We start from the raw sequence: 20,293 nt of genomic DNA, 5'->3' as shown, positions 1-20,293 counted from the left end.
AGTGATAGGTCAGTGATTTGACAAAGCACTGCTAGTTTTTTGTTGAAGGGAAAAAAGATGAAGTCTCTGTCATTTGTTGAAGTATGTTTAGATGCCTGCCAGTTGAAAAATGATTGATTGTACTGTTTGTGGAAGGTGTTGAATTAATATGGCTTAGTATTTTTGCCTTGTTGAAGTAAGATTTGATTGCCTTTTGTTTTAAAAGTTGCTCTTGGGATGCCTGGGTGGCTCAGTCAGTTAAGTGTCCAACTTTGGCTCAGGTCATGATCTCCTGGTTTGTGGGTTTGAGCCCTGTACCCAGCTCTGCGCTGACATCTCAGAACCTGGAGTCTGCTTCAGATTCTCTCCCTCTCTCTCTCTCTCTCTCTCTCTCTCTCTCTCTGCCCCTCCCCCGCTTGTGCTCTGTCTTCTCTTTCAGAAAGAATAAATAAATAAACATTAAAATAAAATAAAAGTTGCTCTTCTGGGACACCTGTGTGGCTCAGTCGGTTAAGCCTCTGACTCAATGTCTTGTGATTGTGGGATGGAGCCCTGTGTCAGGCTCAGTGCAGAGCATGGAGCCTGCTTGGAATTCTCTCTCTCACTGTCTCTCTGCCCTTCTTCTGCTTCTTCTGCTTGTGCTCTTTCTCTCTTTCTCTCAAAATAAATAAATGAACTTAAAAAAAAGTTGCTCTTAAGGTATAGTGCTTCTGAAAATTAAAAGTCACCAAAGTAGCACTTGAAAAATTTAGAAACTCTTATTAGAGAATTCCCTCACTTAACAACAAAACCCTCTAAAAACTCCAATTTTAATTAGCTGTAAAAGTACCTCCCCTCAGTTGTTATCATGTAGTTATTTTCCAAAGACACATCATGTTATCAGAAATTGCATTTATGTTTTTAATGGCTTTAAGCTGCTGTAGTTTTAGGGGAAAAGGTGGTGGTAGCTTAGATGAGTTTTCAGATTCCTAATCACAAGTAATCGTAAGAATTTAATAGTTAGGTTTTCCTTTTCTCTTTAAGTTATAGGAGTATATCTGTAAAACCCAAACCACACTGAAGAAATTAGTATTAGATGACATAAATCTAGCTTTTATGCCAAATTAACGGTCTTTTCCTGTCATCACTACTATCATTAGTGTATGTTAGCTGTTGATATATAACAAACCATTCCAAAACTTGGTTTAAAATAACCACCCATTTTTTATTGCTCATGAATCTTTGGATCAACTGGGTAGTTCTGCAGATTTGGGCTAGGCTTACGTGATTTTATATGGGTTTGCTTGTATTTCTTGTGGCTTAGCTGGTAGATTGGGTAAGACTAGCTTGGCTAGGGTAGTGGTTGGCAGCTGAGGTAACAGGGTGACTGAGCAATGCATCTCTAGGTATCCAGCACACTGGCTTGGGCTTGTTTCATGGTAGCAGAACATACTTCCAAGAGAGAGGTTATGGAAGCACGTAGGAGTTCCTGAGGGCCATGCTCAAAACTGGCAAACTATCATTTTCACGGTTTTCTATTGGCCAAAACATGTCATGAGTCCAGTTCAGATTCAAGAGGTGGGAGAAGACTACAAAGTTATGCAAGGGGTGTAAATATAGGGAGGCCTGCAGAATTGGCAGAACTTTTGCAATCAATCTCCCACAAAATTTCTGTAGTGCTTTTTTCGATTACCCAATCATATACTTTTTAAAAAACTTTTATTAGTGATAAGGCACCTATCCACTCCACTGTGTAGCTGTGCTATATCTACAACAGTTTTTATCTTATTTCTTTTACAGTTATAGCTTCCCCACATAATGCATATGGGTTCCCTAATTAAACAGTTGAGCTGTGTCCCCTTCTAGTTAAGAAAACTGGAAGAGATGCCTAAAATGGTCTTCTGTTTTAATCTGATTAAGTCTTCCTCTTTCCTTGAAGCCTTTTAATCTTGTTTTCTTCTTAGTCTGTTAATTTTTATTTCCCAGTATTCTGTTCTTTGGCTTGCTTACTGTTTTTCTCCCTGTCATTTTTTTTCTTAGTAGAGATGAAATTGTTGTAACAACAACAACAACAACAAAAAACCAGAACCACTTCAAAGTCTACAATTCAGTGGCATTTAACATTTGCAGTGTGCAAAGCAACACCTTTATCATGTTCCAAAACATTTTCATTACCTCAAAAGAAAAATCTGTATTCATTAGCAGCCATTTCCCTATTCCCTCCTCCCACAAGCCCCTGGCAACCACCAAGCTGCTTTCTGTCACTGTGAATGTACCTATTCTGGGCAATCGTTTGTTTTTTACCTTGTGTATCTGTTTATGTTCTTTCTACCTAGAGTATCCTAAATCCTATTAGACTTCTTCTGCGTTAGGTCCACTAATTTCTTCCCCCTCACAAAGATTGTATTCTAGAGTTAAATTAGGCTACAGTGACCCTTAGCATTCTGACTTCACTGAAACTGCTATTGTGTCTCTCAGGTTGTTTCTTCTCATTCTTTCCTGCAGGGTGTGGGGATGGGGAGGACCCTCCCCCAGTGTTAATATTTGGTCTTCATCCCTTTGTTCTTAGTCTTCCCACCTTTTTTCCTCCTGATCTTAACTACTTCTGTAATGAACCTAGACCTTTAGACCAGTTCTCTTCAGAATTCCAGACCTGCTGGAATTTCTACCCAGATGTTTCCTATTTACTTTAAACTGAACATGTTAAAATTGAAATAATTTTCTCTCCTCACCCTGTCTTCTTCCTTAAACAAAATGAAATCTCAGTATTGCTCTTCTTCCCATTTTCTTTCGTGGTAAATGGGACCATGATCGTCCATAGAGATCCCTGGGTTTGTTCCTAGGAGTCAGAGTTTGTTCCTCCTTATACCTAATTCTCTACCCCTAGTCATTCTTCAGGTCTATCCCACTCTTAAATATCTCAGGAATATCTATTCCTTTCCATTTCTGTAGCCCTCACTTTAATTTTTTTAATGTTTGTTTATTTTTGAAGGGGAAAGAGACAGAGTGTGAGTGGGGGGGTGGGGTGGGGGGTGGGGCAGAGAGAGAGGGAGACACAGAATCCGAATCAGGCTCCAGGCTCTGAGCTGTCAGCACAGAGCCTGACGTGGAACTTGAACTCACTACCGGGAGATCATGACCTGAGCCAAAGTCGGACGCTTAACCGCCTAAGCCACCCAGGCGCCCACCCTGTCTGTAGCACTCACTTTAGGATCTTGTCACTCTTCTTAGACAAGGGTTCACAAACTATAGCCCACAGGCTAAATATAGCCAGCTGCCAGTTTTTGTGGATCAAGTTTTATTCGGAATACAGCCTTGCTCATTAGTTTAGGTGTTCGTTGTTTATGGCTGGTTTTATGCTACAAAGACAGAGTTGTGTACTTGCAGCAGAGCCCACATGGCCTGCAAAGCCTAAAATATGTACTGTCTATGGGCACCTGGGTGGCTCAGTCAGTTAAACATCCCAACTCTTGATCTCAGCTCAGATCTTGATCTCAGTGTTGTGAGTTCAAGCCCCACACTGGGCTTTGCACTAGGCATGAAGTCTACTTAAAAATTACTGTTTGGCCCTTTATGGAAAAGCTTTGCCTACCCTTGGGCTATACCTGATTTTCTGTCTCTAATATTGTCTACCCTTCTCTCCCACCCTAGTTGAATATCAGAAGTTTGACATACATCCTCTTGCACAAATCTTTTGCTACTCATTCCTCACAGAATAAAATTTAAGACCCTTTCTTATCATAGCATAAAGCCCCTCCCTATTTGAAGTCTTTGACATTTCTGATTATTCTCTTCTTTGCTTCCTTCATACCTTCTACAACTTTTGCTGTACTTAACATACCTGTTGGGCTGTTTTATCCATTTAAGAGTATTCCCTAGTAGACTTTAAAACCAGCCTTGGAACAGGCCTGGAACCAGGCACTTAATACTCTTCAAGAAGTGTTTGTTGGCTGAATGGGTTGATTGCTTTTGTGTTTGTTAGACTCTTCCTAACTAGTCTGTCAAGGTAGGAATTAGGTCTCACTGTACTTTTACATCCTTTGATTATATCTGAGGAAATGTTCGGCCCATAGTAGGTATCTATCGTTGTTAAAATTGATTTTGAATTATTACCTAGACAAAGTGAAGAGGTACAAAGATTCCTTTTGGGGAGAGTGGGCATTCATCAAAGTGAAACTGTCTAGCTAACCCTGTTGAAAAGAACTTGATTGACTTAATTACCAACTTTCCCCCTTGTCACATATAGGCATTTTTTCCCTCTGTACTTGGGAATTTGATTTTAATTGAATACTTTGTGCCATCCATTAGGCATCATATGATCTTTTCTATATAATACATCTATAAGGAACATTTAGGTAGAATGTGCTAAGAAGTTGAGAGGACAAAGTTATTCTAAAAGTACTGATTTGGTCTGGGTGTAAATGGGAACAGGAATAGATTGTTACTCTTGCCATTAGCTGTTAGTTAGCTGTATTTTTTCTTTACTGGATTAGTTTGCCTATTTGGTGTGCATAGGTGCCAGTCCTGGTAGGATTCCTAGCCGCATCAGCAGAAGTAGAAGTAGTAGAAGTAGTAGTAGTAGTAATCACTTGTCTAGTGTTTTTCTGTGTGACAGCTGCTGTTTTAACCACAATATATAAATTAACTCATTTATAATCTATGAGATAGATCTTATCCCTATTTTTTAAGTATATTTTTAAATGTTTATTTTTAAGAGAGAGAGAGAGACAGAGAGAGAGCAAGTTGGGGAGGGGCAGAGAGAGGGAGACACAGAATCTGAAGCAGACTCCAGGCTCTGAGCTGTCAGCACAGATCCCAACTTGGGGCTCGAACTCATGAACCGCTAGATTATGACCTGTGCCAAAGTCAGATACTGAACTGACTGAGCCACCCAGGGGCTCCATTATCCTTATTTTATGGATGAGCAGCCTGAGGCATAGGGAAGTGAAATAAATAAACTTGGCTAAGATAATATAGGTAGTAAGTAGTGGAACCAGGATTTAATCAAAGCTGTCTGGCTCCACACTACACGTTCTTGGTCACTGTGCTGGATTTTCTCTTTACGGATCATGGAATGATTTAAGTGCTTGGTTCTTGCATTCGTTGCATTTCTCTCTAAAACAGAAACTCTAAGATTTTGGGTCAGTGGGGAAAGGAGGAAGTACCAAATGGTTAAAGATTGATTTTTTTTTTTTTTTAAGACACATAAACACCACTTTATATTTATCATTAGTTGTGGACTTCTTTTTAGCTCTATTCCATTTTTATCTTTTAAAGGCAAGAGTGTGGTTTTCTTTTGCCTTAACTTGTATGAATACAGAATATACGTACTAAATGATCTTCCTAAATGATCTGGCTTATGCAAAGAACTAAGCAGTAGAGGCAGCACATTATAATTGGAAAGTTAAATACATATAGTGAAACATAAAATCATGTATGTGGTTCTAGAAGATATAATTTTGTTTAGCTGTGAGGATATATAGTCCCTTGGCTTGGAATTATATTGTGGTAATCAAGGAGATCATCACTGGAGCTGGGTGGGGTTGGTCTTTTAGATGTTTCTTTTAGCAAACTTAAAAGAACACTTGGAGGTATAACTTACATACAGCAGATGGCATAAAGCCTAAGTTTGCAACTCAATGAATACATTACCCCTCATATCAAATGAAGTATAAAACAGTTTCATCATTGTTCAGAAGGCTGTCTTATGGCCCCTCTCAGTCAATAAATACCCCACCCCTTACTTACCTTGTTTTATTTTATTTTTAATTTTTTTAATGTTTATTTTTGAGAGAGAGAGAGAGTGAGAGAGCGAGGGAGCACAAACAGGGGAGGGGCAGAGAGAGAGGGAGACACAGAATCTGAAGCAGGCTCCAGAATCTGAGCTGTCAGCACAGAGCCCGACATGGGGCTCGACCTCAACGCACTATGAGATCATGACCTGAGCCGAAGTCGGACGCTCAACCAACTGAACCACCCAGGCCCCCCTGTTTCATTTTTTTAAATTGCATTTATTGCCACTTGGCATGTATTAGTTTGTCTTTCCTACTAGAGCATAAAGTTTATGAGGACAGGGACTTGGTTTTGTTCACTCTTTGCCCAGCATAGTACCTGACATACAGTAAGTGTTCGACTACTATTAGATTGCTACAAATTGATGAAAAATACAGAATTGTCCACTACGTACCGTGTTACGTGGTATACAGGTGCTGGTTCATGCTGAGGATAGATAATAAATTTTAGTTTTCTAGGAAGAGACTTTTGACATTCAGTATGATACTCAGACCAGTTTTAAGAGGGAAATTGAGCCATGCTGACATTAGGTGTGCTACTAGTCTTTGCTCATGTGTATGTTAGGAAATATGGAAATTTGTTACCAGTGAGATCGATTGGATTGCCTTCTTGAGAGTATCTAATTTCTTACAGTTATCTGAGATTCTTAACTCACACTCTTAATAATCTTTTTGAATACCTCAAAGAGTTGCAAAAGACTAAATGCTGTTCTTCTGAGGAGAGAATTGTGATGGAAAAAGGATTGGTTTATTTGATCAGGTAAGACAGTTTAATTGTAGTTTAAAGGTCCTTTGTAGCACCTTAGTTAAAACAATGAAAATTCTGTGTTTTGATTAGATTTAAGATAATTAAAAAAAATTTTTTTTTTTAACATTTATTTATTTTTGAGACAGAGAGAGACACAGCATGAACAGGGGAGGGGCAGAGAGAGCACAGAATCGGAAGCAGGCTCCAGGCTCTGAGCCATCAGCCCAGAGCCCGACGCGGGGCTCGAACTCGCGGACCGTGAGATCGTGACCTGAGCTGAAGTCGGACGCTTAACCGACTGAGCCACCCAGGCGCCCCTAGATTTAAGATAATTAAAGGAGTATGTAGTTTAGAAATCATTTCTAGTTACACTTATGTAGAGCAGAAAGTAATTTTGAGCTGAAAGTGACCTTAATATTCTGGTTCATGCTCTTGTCTGTCAAGTTACCCTCTTGTTTTACATTTGAGGAAACTGGGGTACAAAGAAGTTACGTTGTGTTCAAGCTTAGTACAAAGCAGCAATCAAACCAGTCTGTTTAACTCAGAAGTTAAAAGACTCTTTTGCATCATGTTGACAGTAGAATCATTTGGGAATTTTTGGAATCCTACATGAGTTAGGGTCCTACTCCCAGAGGTTTTTGTTTTTATTAGATTTGGGATGTGGGCCAGACATGTGTAATGAGATAATAAAAACAAAGTAAAATTAAAACTCAAACCATGCTATCCCCTTAGGTTTTTAATAATGAATTATTTTTCCAAGTGATACATAGTGTAGTGGTTTAGGACCATTGTGCTGTAATGCCTCCTTTCCTCTTCTCCCCTCTCTGTCTCTCCTTCCCCTCTCCCCTTTCCCTTCTTTGTAACTACTAGATTTTATTTCTTAGAGCAATTTCAGGTTTACAGAAAAAACTGAACAGAAACTACAGAGAATTCTCCTATACTCTCTCCCCCTACCCAGTTTTCCTTACTATTAACATTGTGTATTGTGTGGTAGTATTTGTTAAAATTGATGAACCGGTATTGATAGATTGTTATTAACTAAAGTCCATAGTTTATTATTCGTAACTGCCATTAGGCGCACTCTTTTTGTTGGATAGTTCTGTGGCTTTTGACAAACGCATAATGTTATGTATCCACTATTGCAATAGCATACAGAATAGTTTCACTGCCCAAAAAATCCTCTATGCTTCCCCTATTATTTGTATTCCCCCATCCCTGGCAACCACTAGTCTTTTAAATATCTCTATAGTTTATCTTTTCTAAAATGTCATGTAGTTGCATCATACAGTATGCAGCTTCTTTGACTTAGCAATAGGCATTTAAGGTTCCTCCATGTGTTTTTGTGCCTTGATAGCTCATTTCTTTTTATTGCTGAATAATATTCCACTGTATAACTATACCAAGATTTGTTTTTCTTACACTTATTGAAGGATATCTTGAGTCCTTCCATGTTTTGGCAAATCTGAATAAAACATTTTTATTACTATAAACATTTTTGTGCAGGTTTTTGAGTGGACAGGTTTTCAGTTCACATGCATAAATATCCATGAGTGCAATTGTTGGATTGTATGGTTAAGAGTATGTTTGGTTTTGTAGGAAACTGCCAAACTGTCTTTCAAAGTGGCTGTACAATTTTGCATTCCTGTCAGCAGTTTGTGAGCGCTCCTCTTGTTCTGCATCCTTTGGTGGTGCCAGTGTTTTGGATTTTAGTTGTCCTAATAGGTTTGCAGTAATATTTCATTGTTTTAATTTGCAATTCCCTAGTGAGATGTTGAATATCTTTTCATATGCTTATTTACCATCTGTATATCTTCTTTGGTGTTAAGTGTCTGTTCATGAGTTTTGCCTATTTTTAATCATGTTATTGTTGAATTTTAAGAGTTCTTTGTATGTTTGGGACACAAGTCCTTTATTAGTTATGTGTTTGACAAATATCTTTCCCCAGTTTGTGGCTTGTCTTTCCATTCTTAATAGTATCTTTTGCAAAGCATAAATTTTTATTTTTGATGAAGTCCAGCTTATCAGTTTTTCTTTCATGAGTCGTGATTTTGGTGTTGTACCTAAACAGTCATCACCAAACCCAAGGTCACCTAGATTTTCTCCTGTTATCTTTTAGAAGCTCTATAGTTTTGCATTACTTTATGTCTATGATCCATTTTGAGTTAATTTTTGTGGAAGGTATAAGCTCAGTTTCTATTCTCTCTCCCTCCCTCTCTCTCTCTCTTTTGTTTTTTTTTGCATGTAGATGTCCAGTTGATGTAACACAATTTTTAGAGAAGATTGCCATGCCGTTTGATGTCCTTTTTCAATGGAGTATGCTCAAATGTGCATACACAAAATTGAGTTCTTATTATTAAAATAAGAAGCCTGAGATTATCATCATTATTTTGACTTACAAAGCTTAAAAATACTGAGAAGTTAGTAGCTAGCATATTAAGTAAGAGCTTGGGCTCTGGAACAAGTCATTTCTTTTATTCAGATTCTGAATATGCCATTTACTAGTTGTGATCTTGGACAAATTATTTAACTGCCCCAACCTCCTCATCTATAAAAAGTGTTTTTATACTAAATAAATTCTGTGTACTATAAAGCATAAAGCATTTAGTATAGTGCTTTGCCTATATTATAGTTATGGAAAATTAATAATAATAATAAAGAGCCTCAAATATTGTGGATACTTTTAATTCACTAATCTCTGTTATTCCTTGTGGTGTGTTGTATGGAAATAATAATATAAACAGGAATAAACAATATACTTGGACCTTTTCTATCATTATTGATGACTTTCTGGCAGAAGCAGATTTACATAAGGGAGCTTAATGAATGACCTTGAATAACCATCATTTAAAGAGTATAAAATGTATGGGGCGCCTGAGTGGCTCAGTCGGGTTAAGCGTCGGGGTTAAGCGTCCGACTTCCACTCAGGTCATGATCTCACAGTTCGTGAGTTCGAGCCCCGTGTCGGGCTCTGTGCTGACAGCTCAGAGCCTGGAGCCATCTTCAGATTCTGTGTCTCCTTCTATCTCTCTTCCCCTCCCCTGCTCATGCTCTGTCTCTCTCTGTCTCAAAAATAAATAAAAACATTAAAAAAAATTTTTTTTAAGTATAAAATGTAAAAACAAAAACGGTGCTTCATTCTTATATGCTGTTTTTTCTAAAAATCAATAAATACCATCAAATTGCTTAAGACTAAAGGTTATAGGTATAAGATGGTGAAAGAAGAGTTCTAGCACTTTATAAAATGTATTTAATTGCTTTGCATATGATGTATTATACACTATCTGCTTCGTTATATATTTAGAATCATTTCTTACTTTAGATTGTGTTTTAGTTCTTTAAGGTAATGTGTCTTCAGTTCTTCAGAATCTGTCACAGAATTTCTGGGCAGAGAAGCATGTGTTTCTTAATTGCTGTGGATAAGCTATTTCTTTAAAAGTGTTCTTTTCTAGTATCTTACTACTTGATTTTTTTTTTCCCCCTTAAGAGTAGATGGAGGAACCATTGGCAGTATAATTACGAAATGCCTGTCTGTTTTTAAAGTTCAGGCTAGGTAAGACAAAGGGATAAACTAGGGTCCTTTAGGGCAACACCTTGAATAAAAGCTAAGCAGTTCCTTATTTGCTTCAAGTAATTGCTTATGAATTGAATTATGGGTATATCCACACTTATATATTCAGCATTTCTGTGTATTTAGTATATAAGGTATTGGGGTGATAATTGTTTAATGCACTGATAAGAATTGTTGTCCTGCTGAGTTATCATAAAGTTTGAGTTTTTCAAAGCAAATCTGAGTTTTGGTTAAATTTATTTCTGTGGTACAGAATTTGTAAATGTGTCTTAACAGTGATTCTAAAATGCTTATTGATGCATGCTATTATTTTGATCTCTGTGTAAACAGTTCTTTTTTTAAAACTGCTATGTGGCATAGATTTGTTTTTTAAATTACTCTTTATTCTCAGTCATTTGGCACCTATATGAGTCATGGTAGCCCTTCTCTTTGATATTTAAATTGGTGATACCCTGAGGATGTTCAAAACAAAACAAAATAAAACAACAGAAGCTAGTGACCAGAATTAATTTAACAACATATTCTTAATGAGGATATCTTCTGAATTGTCAGAATAAACTAATAATTTATATTTTCCTGCTATATATTAAAAAAAAACAAAAACAAAAACAAGACTTTTTTTTTGGGGGGGGGGCAAATTGTACCTGATACTGGTTTTAGTCATTGAATCCACCATAGAGCACCAGCAGGCTACATACTATGTAAAGTACAGAGACTTTTTAAAGTACATTCCATTTAAGGGGCACCCCGGTGGCTCAGTCAGTTGAGCATCTGAATTCCGCTTGGGTTATGATCTCGTGATTTGTGGCTTCGAGCCCCGCATTGGGTTCTGTGCTGACAGCTCAGAGCCTGGAGCCTGCTTTGGGTTCTGTGTCTCCCTCTCTCTGCCCCTCCCCCGCCTGCACTCTGTCTCTCTCTCAAAAATAAATAAGTATTTTTTAAAAAAGGTACATTCCATTTATGATAAAGATATTCAACAAATGAGGAATAGGAGGGAACTTTCTCTACCTGATAAAGAGCATCTATGAAAAAACCATGAGTGTACATCACACTTAATGATGAAAGACTGACTACTTTCCCTTAAGATCAGAAGCAAGATAAACAACCTTCAACATTGAGGTTCTTGACAGGGCCTTTGGCAAGAAAAAGAAAAGGCATCCAGATTGGTAAGAAAGAAGTTAAAAGTATCTCTGTTGCAGACGTGTATAGAAAGTTCAAGAAATCCACTATTTAAAAAAAACTTTTTTAATGTTTATGTTTGGGAGGGAGGGAGGGACACAGAGAGAGGGAGACACAGAATCTGAAACAGGCTCCAGGCTCTGAACTGTCAGCACACAGCCTGATGCAGGGCTTGAACTCGGAAACGGCAATGGCGAGATCATGACGTAGGCCATAGTCAGATGCTTAACCCGCTGAGCCACCCAGGTATTCCCAAGAAACCCACTATTAATCCACTGTTATAGCTGATAAATGAGCTCAGCAAGATAGAGAATCAATGTAAAAAATCAGTTGTATTTTTATACAGTAGAAATGAGCAAATTATTGGAAAACCATTCCATTTATGGTAGCATCAAAAGAAATAAAATAGTTAACAAAATTAACAATAATTAATAAATTTAATGAAAGAATGACAAAACTTGTAGTATGGAAATTATAAAACATTGTTGAAAGAAATTAAGAAGACCAAAATAAATGGGAAGACATCCCATGTTTATGGACTGGAAGACATATTATTATTAAGGTGGCAATATGCCTCTAATTCCCAGATTCAGTACGATCCCTATCACAATTTCAACTACCTTTTTGCAGAAATTGATAAGCTGATCCTAAAATTCATATGGAAATATAAGGGATCCTGTATTAGTTTTCTAGGGCTGACATAAAGTACCCAAAAGTAGGTGGCTGAAAACAAAAGAGGTTTATTGTTTCGTAGTTCCAGAAGCTAGAAGTCCAAAATCAAGGTGTTGAACAGGTGATGCACTGTCTGACAGCTGTAGGGAAGAATCCTCCCTTGCCTCTTCTAGTTTCTGGTGTTTGCCAATAGTCCTTGGCATTCCTTTGCTTGTATATGCATGACTCCATTTACCTGGATATCTTCTCCCTGTGTGTGTCTTCACGTTGTCTTCCCTTTGTGTGTTGTGTGTTTGTCTCTGTGTCCCAAAGCCCCCTTTTTATAATGAAAGGACACCAGTAATATTGGATTAGAGACACTTGAATAATCTCATTTTAACTTGATTATTTCTATAAAGCCTCTCTTTCCAAAATCACATTCTGAGGTACTCAGGTTTAGAACTTCTATGTAACTGTTTCTGGGGGTTGGTGGTGGGCGGGGGGTGAGGGGGACCCAATTCAACCCATAACAGAACCTGAATAGCTCAAAAAATCTTGACAAAAAAAAAGTTGGAAGACTTTTACTTCCCAATTTCAAGACTTATTACAAAGCTACAATAATCAAGACTGTGTGCAGCTGGCATAAGGATAGACAGATCAATGAAATAGATCTGAGTGTTTAAAAATAAACCCTTACAGTGCTTGTTTCGGCAGCACATATACTAAAATTGGAATGATACAGAGAAGATTAGCACGGCCCCTGCGCAAGGATGACACGCAAATTCGTGAAGCTTCTGTATTTTTTTGTATCGAAACCAATTTGACAACAATTTCATATAAAAAAAAATAAACCCTTACATTTATGGTCAGTGGTTTTGAAAAGGATACCAAGACAAGTTGGAAAAGAATAGTCTTTTCCACAAACAGTCTGGGACAACTGGATATCCACGTGCAAAAGCGATGAAGTTGAGGGTGTCTGGGTGGCTCAGTCAGTTAAGTGTCTGACTCTTGATTTCTGCCCAGGTCACAATGTCATGGTTGATGGGGTTGGGCTCTGCATTGTCATTCTCCCAAGAGAATACCACTTGGGATTCTCTCTCCCTTTCTGCCCCTCCCCTGCTCCTGTTCTCTCTTAAAATAAACAAACAAACTTAAAAAAAAAAAAGCGGTGAGGTTGAATTCCTACTTCATACTGCATACAAAAATTATCTCAAAATAAATACCTGTGTGCAAGAGCTAAAACTAAAACTCTTAGAAAACAGGAGTAAATCTTTGTGACCTTGGGTTAGACAGTGGCTTCTTAGCTATGACATCAAGAACACAAGCAACAAAAGAACAAATAAATTGAACATTATTAAAAAGAAAAACATTTATGCTTCAAAACACCACTAGGAAAGAGAAAAGACAATCTACAGAAAGGGAAAAAATATTTGCAAATCATTTATCTGATAAAGGACTTGTAGCCAGAAAATATAAGTAAATCTTACAACTCAATGAGAAAGACAAGTAACCCAATTAAAAATTGGCACAGGCATTTCTACAAAGAAAATATACTAATGGTCCATAAATATGTGAAAAGACATTTAACACCATTAGCCATCAGGAAAATTTAAATCAATACTACAGTGAAATACAACTTCACATATGCTAGAATGGCTAGAATCAGAAAGTCAATATCAAATGTTTGTGAGGATGTGGATAAATTGGAACCCTCATAAACTGGGAATCCCACCTGGGAATGTAAAGTGGTGCAGCTGCTTTGGAGAGCAACCTGTCAGCACCTCACAGTTACAGATAGAGGTATCATATGATCAGGATTCCACTCCTAGATATATACCTGTATGTCCATGTACATGAGTGTTCATAGCTTTATTATTTATAATAGCCAGAAAGTAGAAACACCCCGGTGTTCATCAGCTGATGAATGGAGAGACAAATGTGGTATATCCATACAATGGAATATTACTGAGTAATCAAAAGAAATCATGTAAAAAAAAAATCAAGACACACTACAACATGGATGAAACTAGAAAACGTTATTCTAAGTGAAAGAAGCCAGTCACTAAAGATGCATGATTCCATTTATATGTTGTGTCCACAATAAGCAAAACTATAGAGCTAGAAAGTAGATTAATGTTTCCCTGGGGCTAGTAGAATGGAAGGGTTGGGGAATGATGGCTAAGGGGTGCAGATTCTTTTTTGAGTAAGGAAAATGTTTTGAAATTGATTGTGATGATAGATGCACAATCCTGTGAATATGATAAAAGTCATTGAATTATACACTTTAAGTGGGTAAATTATATGTTATGTGAATTATAACAATACAGCTGTTTTAAAACATATTCCAGTTTATATGGTAATTTTATAAGGCTAGGGACACTTCATTTTAGGGAAACATGAATATTTAAATAACATAAGAGATGCTATAAAATGGTAATACATAAGGTGATATATATGATTTGATGGTTTAGATCAGTGCTGTTGAGTAAAAATATATTGCAAGGTACATATATAATTAAATTTTTCTAATAGCCACATTAAAAATTAAGTAGAATTAATTTGGGTAATATATTTGATTTAACCTAGTATGTAAAAAATTAACATTTCAACGTGTAATACATATAAAAGTTATTGAAGTATTTTACATTCTATTTTTTATACTAACTCACCATCTCTTATGTATTATAGCACATGTCAATTCAGACTAACCACTTTCAAGTGCTTAATAGCTCAATTTAGTTTAGTGACTGTTGTGTTGAAAAGCACAAGTAGAGTGAGTCAGTGTGACTCCACAGGAAGTATAATCAGGGTAGTTTAGAATGATTAGGAAAACATAGAGAAGATGATACTTGAATTTATTTTGGTCATTCATTCATTTACTGATTCAGTCATCCATTAACCCAAGAGATTTTGAGCTCTTTGTATGAAAACTGGTGGAAAAATGCAGACATGTCTTATCTCCTAGTGGAAAGTACATTGAACAGTTAATTACACAATTATTTAATTAGAGGAGGTTGCTTAAGAAATCTTTAGTGGAAAGAGTATAGGCTTAGAGTTAAATATTCCCTGGGAAACAAAAGATGATGATAACTGTGTTGTGGGATTGGTGGGAGTAAGTGAAATACAATATGCCCAACACTGTACTTGTTGTAAAGTGTTTAATAAATACTACTTTTTTCCTTCTCTCCTCCCATCTTGTGCTGTGCTCCTTGTTGACTGCATAAGTCTGGGCGTGGGACAAAGAGGCTTAGAACGTGGCAGAGTCCAAAAACAAGCTGGTTATCTAGGGACTCAAATGAGTTCCTTTTTTTTTTCTTAATTCCTCCACTTTGTTTCACCACAGAGTCCTGCTCCTTGAACTCAGAGCTCAGGTTTGTGCTGTTAGTACTAAGGCCTACTTAACCACTGTTAAATAGGTTTTTGTGGGCTGCTTTAAGAATATAAATTACTGCTGGGGCGCCTGGGTGGCTCAGTTGGTTGAGCATCTGACTTCTGCTCAGGTCACGATCTCACAGTTGTAAGTTCAAGCCCCACTTTGGGCTCTGGCTGACAGCTCAGAGCCTGGAGCCTGCTTTGGATTCTGTGTCTCCATCTCTCTCTGCCCCTCTCTTGCTCATGCTTTCTCTCTCTCTCAAAAGCAAATAAACATTAAAAAATTAAAAAAATATAAATTACTGCCTTTTCTGGAAATTTTTTATCTGTGTATTTCATTCCAAAAAATTGTATTAGTTAAAATGTGGAACTCTGCTAAATTAGTTAATCGTCTGTCTCTTGTTTATTCACATATGTGAGCGTTTTAGAAATATTTTGAGAAGTGTTGAAATGATAACTTTTTGAAAATCCAGACCCTCCTGTTAGATTTCTTAGCATTCTGGTCCTTAAATTTTTACATTTTAAGATCTCTTAAAACTTTACCATATCCTTTTATAGTAAGGATAATTAAATATAAATATTAAATGTAGTTACATTATGCTTGAGATGAGGAATTGTAGGGACATTATTATTGTGTATTAAGAATTTAGATTGGGCAGCTTTTAGTTTTTTGTGTGTTAACTCTATGGTTGTGAGTAAGCCCATTCATTTACTGATTGGGCTAATGATGTAGTTAGTAGTATGCTTAATATGGTCAGGATATTGTTTGTGTATTTACCTATTTACAGACTATGATAAGTGGTTTTTAAAGGAAAATAACTAGTTACTGTAAGAGGATAATAACAGAGGAAAATTACCTTAGATTTGGATAGTTCTAGACAAGGTATCTGAAGAAGTGACATGTAAGCTGAAGCCTAAAGGATAAAAAAGGAATGGGCTAGTGGGCTAGAGAAAGAACATTCTGGACAAAGTGAAACATCATATAAAAAAAGTCCTGAAGAGGCAAAGAGCTTTGTGTATTCAGTAAATCAAAAGAAGCCTTGTATAACTGATGAATGATAGTGAGCAAGGGGAAGAATGGCATGAGATAAGAATCAAACCAAATCTTGCAGAGTCTTGTAGAACATTTTGAAGCTTTTAAGCGTTTAAATCAGTGAAACAAGATAGACAAGTGTAATTCTGAAGAAGTGGGAAGTGGAATATAGAGGTCTCTAAAGGTTGAAAGAGTAGTCTGGGCTACAGAAATAAATTGGAGGGGTGCCTTGGTGACTTAGTCTGTTAAGCATCCAACTTTGGCTCAGATCATGATCTCGCAATTCATAAGTTTGAGTCCCGCATCAGGTTCGTGCTGACAGCTCAGATCCTGGAACCTGCTTCGGATTCTGTGTCTCCCTCTCTCTCTGCCCCTCCCCTGCTCGTGTTCTGTTTCTCTGTCTCTCAAAAATAAATAAACATTAAAAGGCAAAGTAAATTGGAGAACCAACAGTTCTCAAATGATAGTATTTTAAATACCATGTATTTAAAGTTCTGGAAATGCCTAATAATTTGGGGAGAGTATAGAGACAAGAGAAAGGGGATCTAGGATCAAAAGGGATCTAGGAGTTCTAGAACTCCAACATTTAGAAGTTGGTAGAAGAGGAACCAACATAGGAGGGCCTTAAGTAATCAGGAATGTTGTTGTGGATGACCAAAGGTCCTGAAATGGCAATAGGGAGCAAGGAGGACATTATTTTGAGATGTGTGAAGGAAATGAATAACCTCAGCCTTTGTGAGATTTATGAGGTAGTTACATTTTCCTTAAGGAAAGAAGGTGGTGTTTGGTAGGCATAGAATGTAATTCAGAGAACATTCTAGAAGGGGTAGGGTTGAGGAGTCAACTCAGAAAAAGATATATAGAGTAGATGGAGGAATATATAATTACAAATGGGAAAGGCTTGCATTTTTGGTGAAGATTTAGGTAAACAAGGGTATGATGTGATAGATTTAGTCCTTGAAGTCTTTGGTCAGCTGAAGGGATCTATGGCATTAGTGTGGGGTCTGGACAGTTTTAAATAGTTTGTGGGAGGAGGAACCAGTTTTTGGTGAGTTAAGTTGGTGTTAGCAGGTTCCATTTGTGATATGGTGAGGCTCTGGGCTGGCCTCTTTAGTACTTTCATTTGTTAAATAGTAATATCTCATTGATTGTTTTAGGATTTAAATGAATAGTCACAAAGTGGTTCATAGAAGTTGAGTCTGAGTACAGATATAGCCCTTCAGAAAATCTTTTAAACATACATCATTAAATGATGCATGATTTCCAAGCTTATTTTCTTGTATTCTTTTCTGTATTGAGTACAAGAATTAGTGCTTACTTGAAGAATAAATGTTGACTATGAATGAGGCACTCAATCCGTTTCTTCATAATGTTTTTATACTCAAGGATAAATCATTCAAGTAGTAGACATTTGCTCATTTTTACTTAAAACAGTTCCTTAAGCATGCTTGGACTTTTTAGAACCAGTGAAGAAATGTTAGATTATAACAATAATACTTTTATGAAAAGAGTTATCTTTTTAGAACTTGAAGCAGATTCATCTTAAAAAAATTTACATGCTTAATTGTAGAGAATTTGAAAATTATAAAGAGGTAGAAAAAAAATAAAAATTTACCTGTATTCTTACTATGCAGAGCAAACTGTTTACTTTTTGGTCTTCTTGTCTGTCTAACATTTGTGTTCCAAATTGGGATCACATAGTACATAGCAGTTTTGTAACCTGCTCTTTTAAAAGTATAATCTTACATCATGAATATTTTTTTTATAGCTTCCTTCAGTATTCTTTGAAAATGTAATTGTAATGGGTGTTAAATATTCTGTTCAGTGTGAACATACATTTATCTAATGATTTACTATTGGGCGTCTAGATTGGTTCCAATTTAGTGATATTATATACAGTGCTTCAGTGAATATCTATATATAAGTCAATCATTTTTTTCTCAGTTTTTTATTACTTCTTTTCCTCCACCATATTCCTAGAAAGGGAAATACTGGATGAAAGGCATTGTTGTTGGTGCTGCTGCATTTAAAGAAAATTACACTTAATCAAAACAGGATCTCATATAAAATAAGACCTCTATTTAACAATATATATGTATATATTTGGGTGTGACATTATTGCTCTATTCCAACAGTGGTTGATTTTTTTTAATGTTTTTATTTATTATTGAGAGAGAGAGAGACAGAGCAAGTGGGGGAGGGGCAGAGAGGGAGAAGGACATACAGAATCCGAAGCAGGCTCCAGGCTCTGAACTGGCAGCACAGAGCCTGATGCGGGGCTTGAACTCACAAGCTGTGAGATCATGACCTAGTGAAGTTGGACACTTGACTGAGCCACCCAGGTGCTCCTACATACCATAAAGTTTAAAATTTTGATTTAAAGCGTACAATTCAGTTACTTCTAGTATGTATATAGGGTTGTGCAACTGTCGCCATAATCTAATTTTATAACATTTTCATCATCCCCACAAGAAATCTCTTAACCCATTTGCAGTCACTCCCCTTTTCCTCCCCACCTCCCTCCCCAGCCCTAGGCAACCACTATTACCTTTTGTCTCTGTAGATTTGCTTATTCTGGACCTCATACAAACAGGATCATGTAATTAATATATGGTCTTTTGTGCTTGACTACCCTTCTTTTATTACCATATTTTGCTAAACTCCATCAGTGTCTTTCTTTTTCTGTGCCTTTATTTTCCCACCTCATTGTTCCCAACCCCCTTCACACCTTTGAAATTTCAACTGAAATACCACTTGCTCAAGGCAACCCAACCATGATTAGATGCTAGATCCTTCATTATAGGCTCCATTGCATTCTGTAATTCTCTTTTATATAGTCGTACCTCCACTAATATATAACTGGGCAAGTATTTGTATGAATAATATTTGCTATTCTTACTAGGTGGTAGGTCCATGGGAGAAGGGAGTTTGTAATTTATTGTTGCGTTTTCACAGTCTAGGGAGAAATAAATACTTCAGTGAATATATTCAGGTGCTCAACCCACTAGAAGGGGAAAAAAGTTTTCAGAGGAGAGGGAGGGGGTGTATGTGTATTATTAACTATTAATGTAGCAACACTACTCATAGTTGAAAATGGAAGCTGAAAAATTAGAAAATTAGTGGTTAATTTGGCTTTGTGTATGTGTATTAGATACTATAAGAATTGTCTGTTTACACTCTCCCAGAAATATGAATCTGGGAAATTTCTTGTAGGAAAATTTAAGACTCTCAGTGCCTAGTTAATTTTTGGAGTCCATTTATGTTGTTGGCTAGGTTATCTGGAATTTTTACTCCACCCAAGAAGTCAAATAACACAACTAAAATATTCTCTTTTTTATTTGGAATCCATTTCTTCTCTGTCATGGTGCGTTGATTGTTAGGTACATTTGTTCTCTTGCTTAATGTTTACTTTGCCCCCTTTTGAGTAATGTACGTACTTGGACAGAGGAATGAACTATGCGGGTTGTGTGTATGAGGTCTCAGTATAGGGTAAATAGTATTTTTCTTCTTGATGAAATTTAAAGTAAGACTTTAAGAGTAATGGGTTAGATGGCTTTCTGTTGACCTTGTTGATCTGTGGGACTATTTATTAAATCTCTGAAGTCTTAAACTCTACCTACTGTGGAACTCTTCTATGAGTATGTAGTTTCAGTTTTTATAATGGAAATGGGTGAGAAAATAGGATGGCTCTACAGATACTTATTTTATAGCTAACTTTTATTAACAATACATTTCATCTATGAAGCGCAAATGTTCTACAGAATGGAAGGCTGTGTTGGATGGAATCTCAGAGAAGCTCAACTTGAAAAAATTTTCGGTGGAATCTTGGTCCTGTTATTTGCATATGTTCATACCAGAATTTTTTTTTTTTTTTTTTTTGGTGTTTGTTTTGTTTTGTTTGTTTTGTTTGTTTTTTTGAGAGAGGGAGAGAGAATCTCAAGCAGGCTCCACGCTCATAGCGTGGAGCCTGATGCATCAGCGTGGAGCCTGCT

At 36.8% G+C, this 20,293-nt stretch overlaps 1 protein-coding gene and 1 non-coding gene across 4 annotated transcripts in view; both read left to right on the top strand.

Moving 5' to 3' along the window:
- Positions 1-20,293, top strand: part of GSK3B (glycogen synthase kinase 3 beta) — a 193,846-nt gene that overhangs the window by 30,646 nt on the left and 142,907 nt on the right. The gene's annotated exons all lie outside the window — the stretch shown is intronic.
- LOC128777426 (U6 spliceosomal RNA) lies at positions 12,595-12,701 on the top strand. Its single transcript, XR_008422686.1, has one exon. It is a non-coding gene; the product is annotated as a U6 spliceosomal RNA (small nuclear RNA).

Source organism: Panthera pardus, unplaced genomic scaffold, assembly GCF_024362965.1.
Source record: "Panthera pardus isolate Hobbes unplaced genomic scaffold, ASM2436296v1 HiC_scaffold_16, whole genome shotgun sequence".
In the NCBI taxonomy this organism is placed as follows: Eukaryota; Metazoa; Chordata; class Mammalia; order Carnivora; family Felidae; genus Panthera; species Panthera pardus.
Note: the sequence above shows the minus strand (reverse complement) of the source record. Positions and strands in the feature narration are given on the sequence as shown.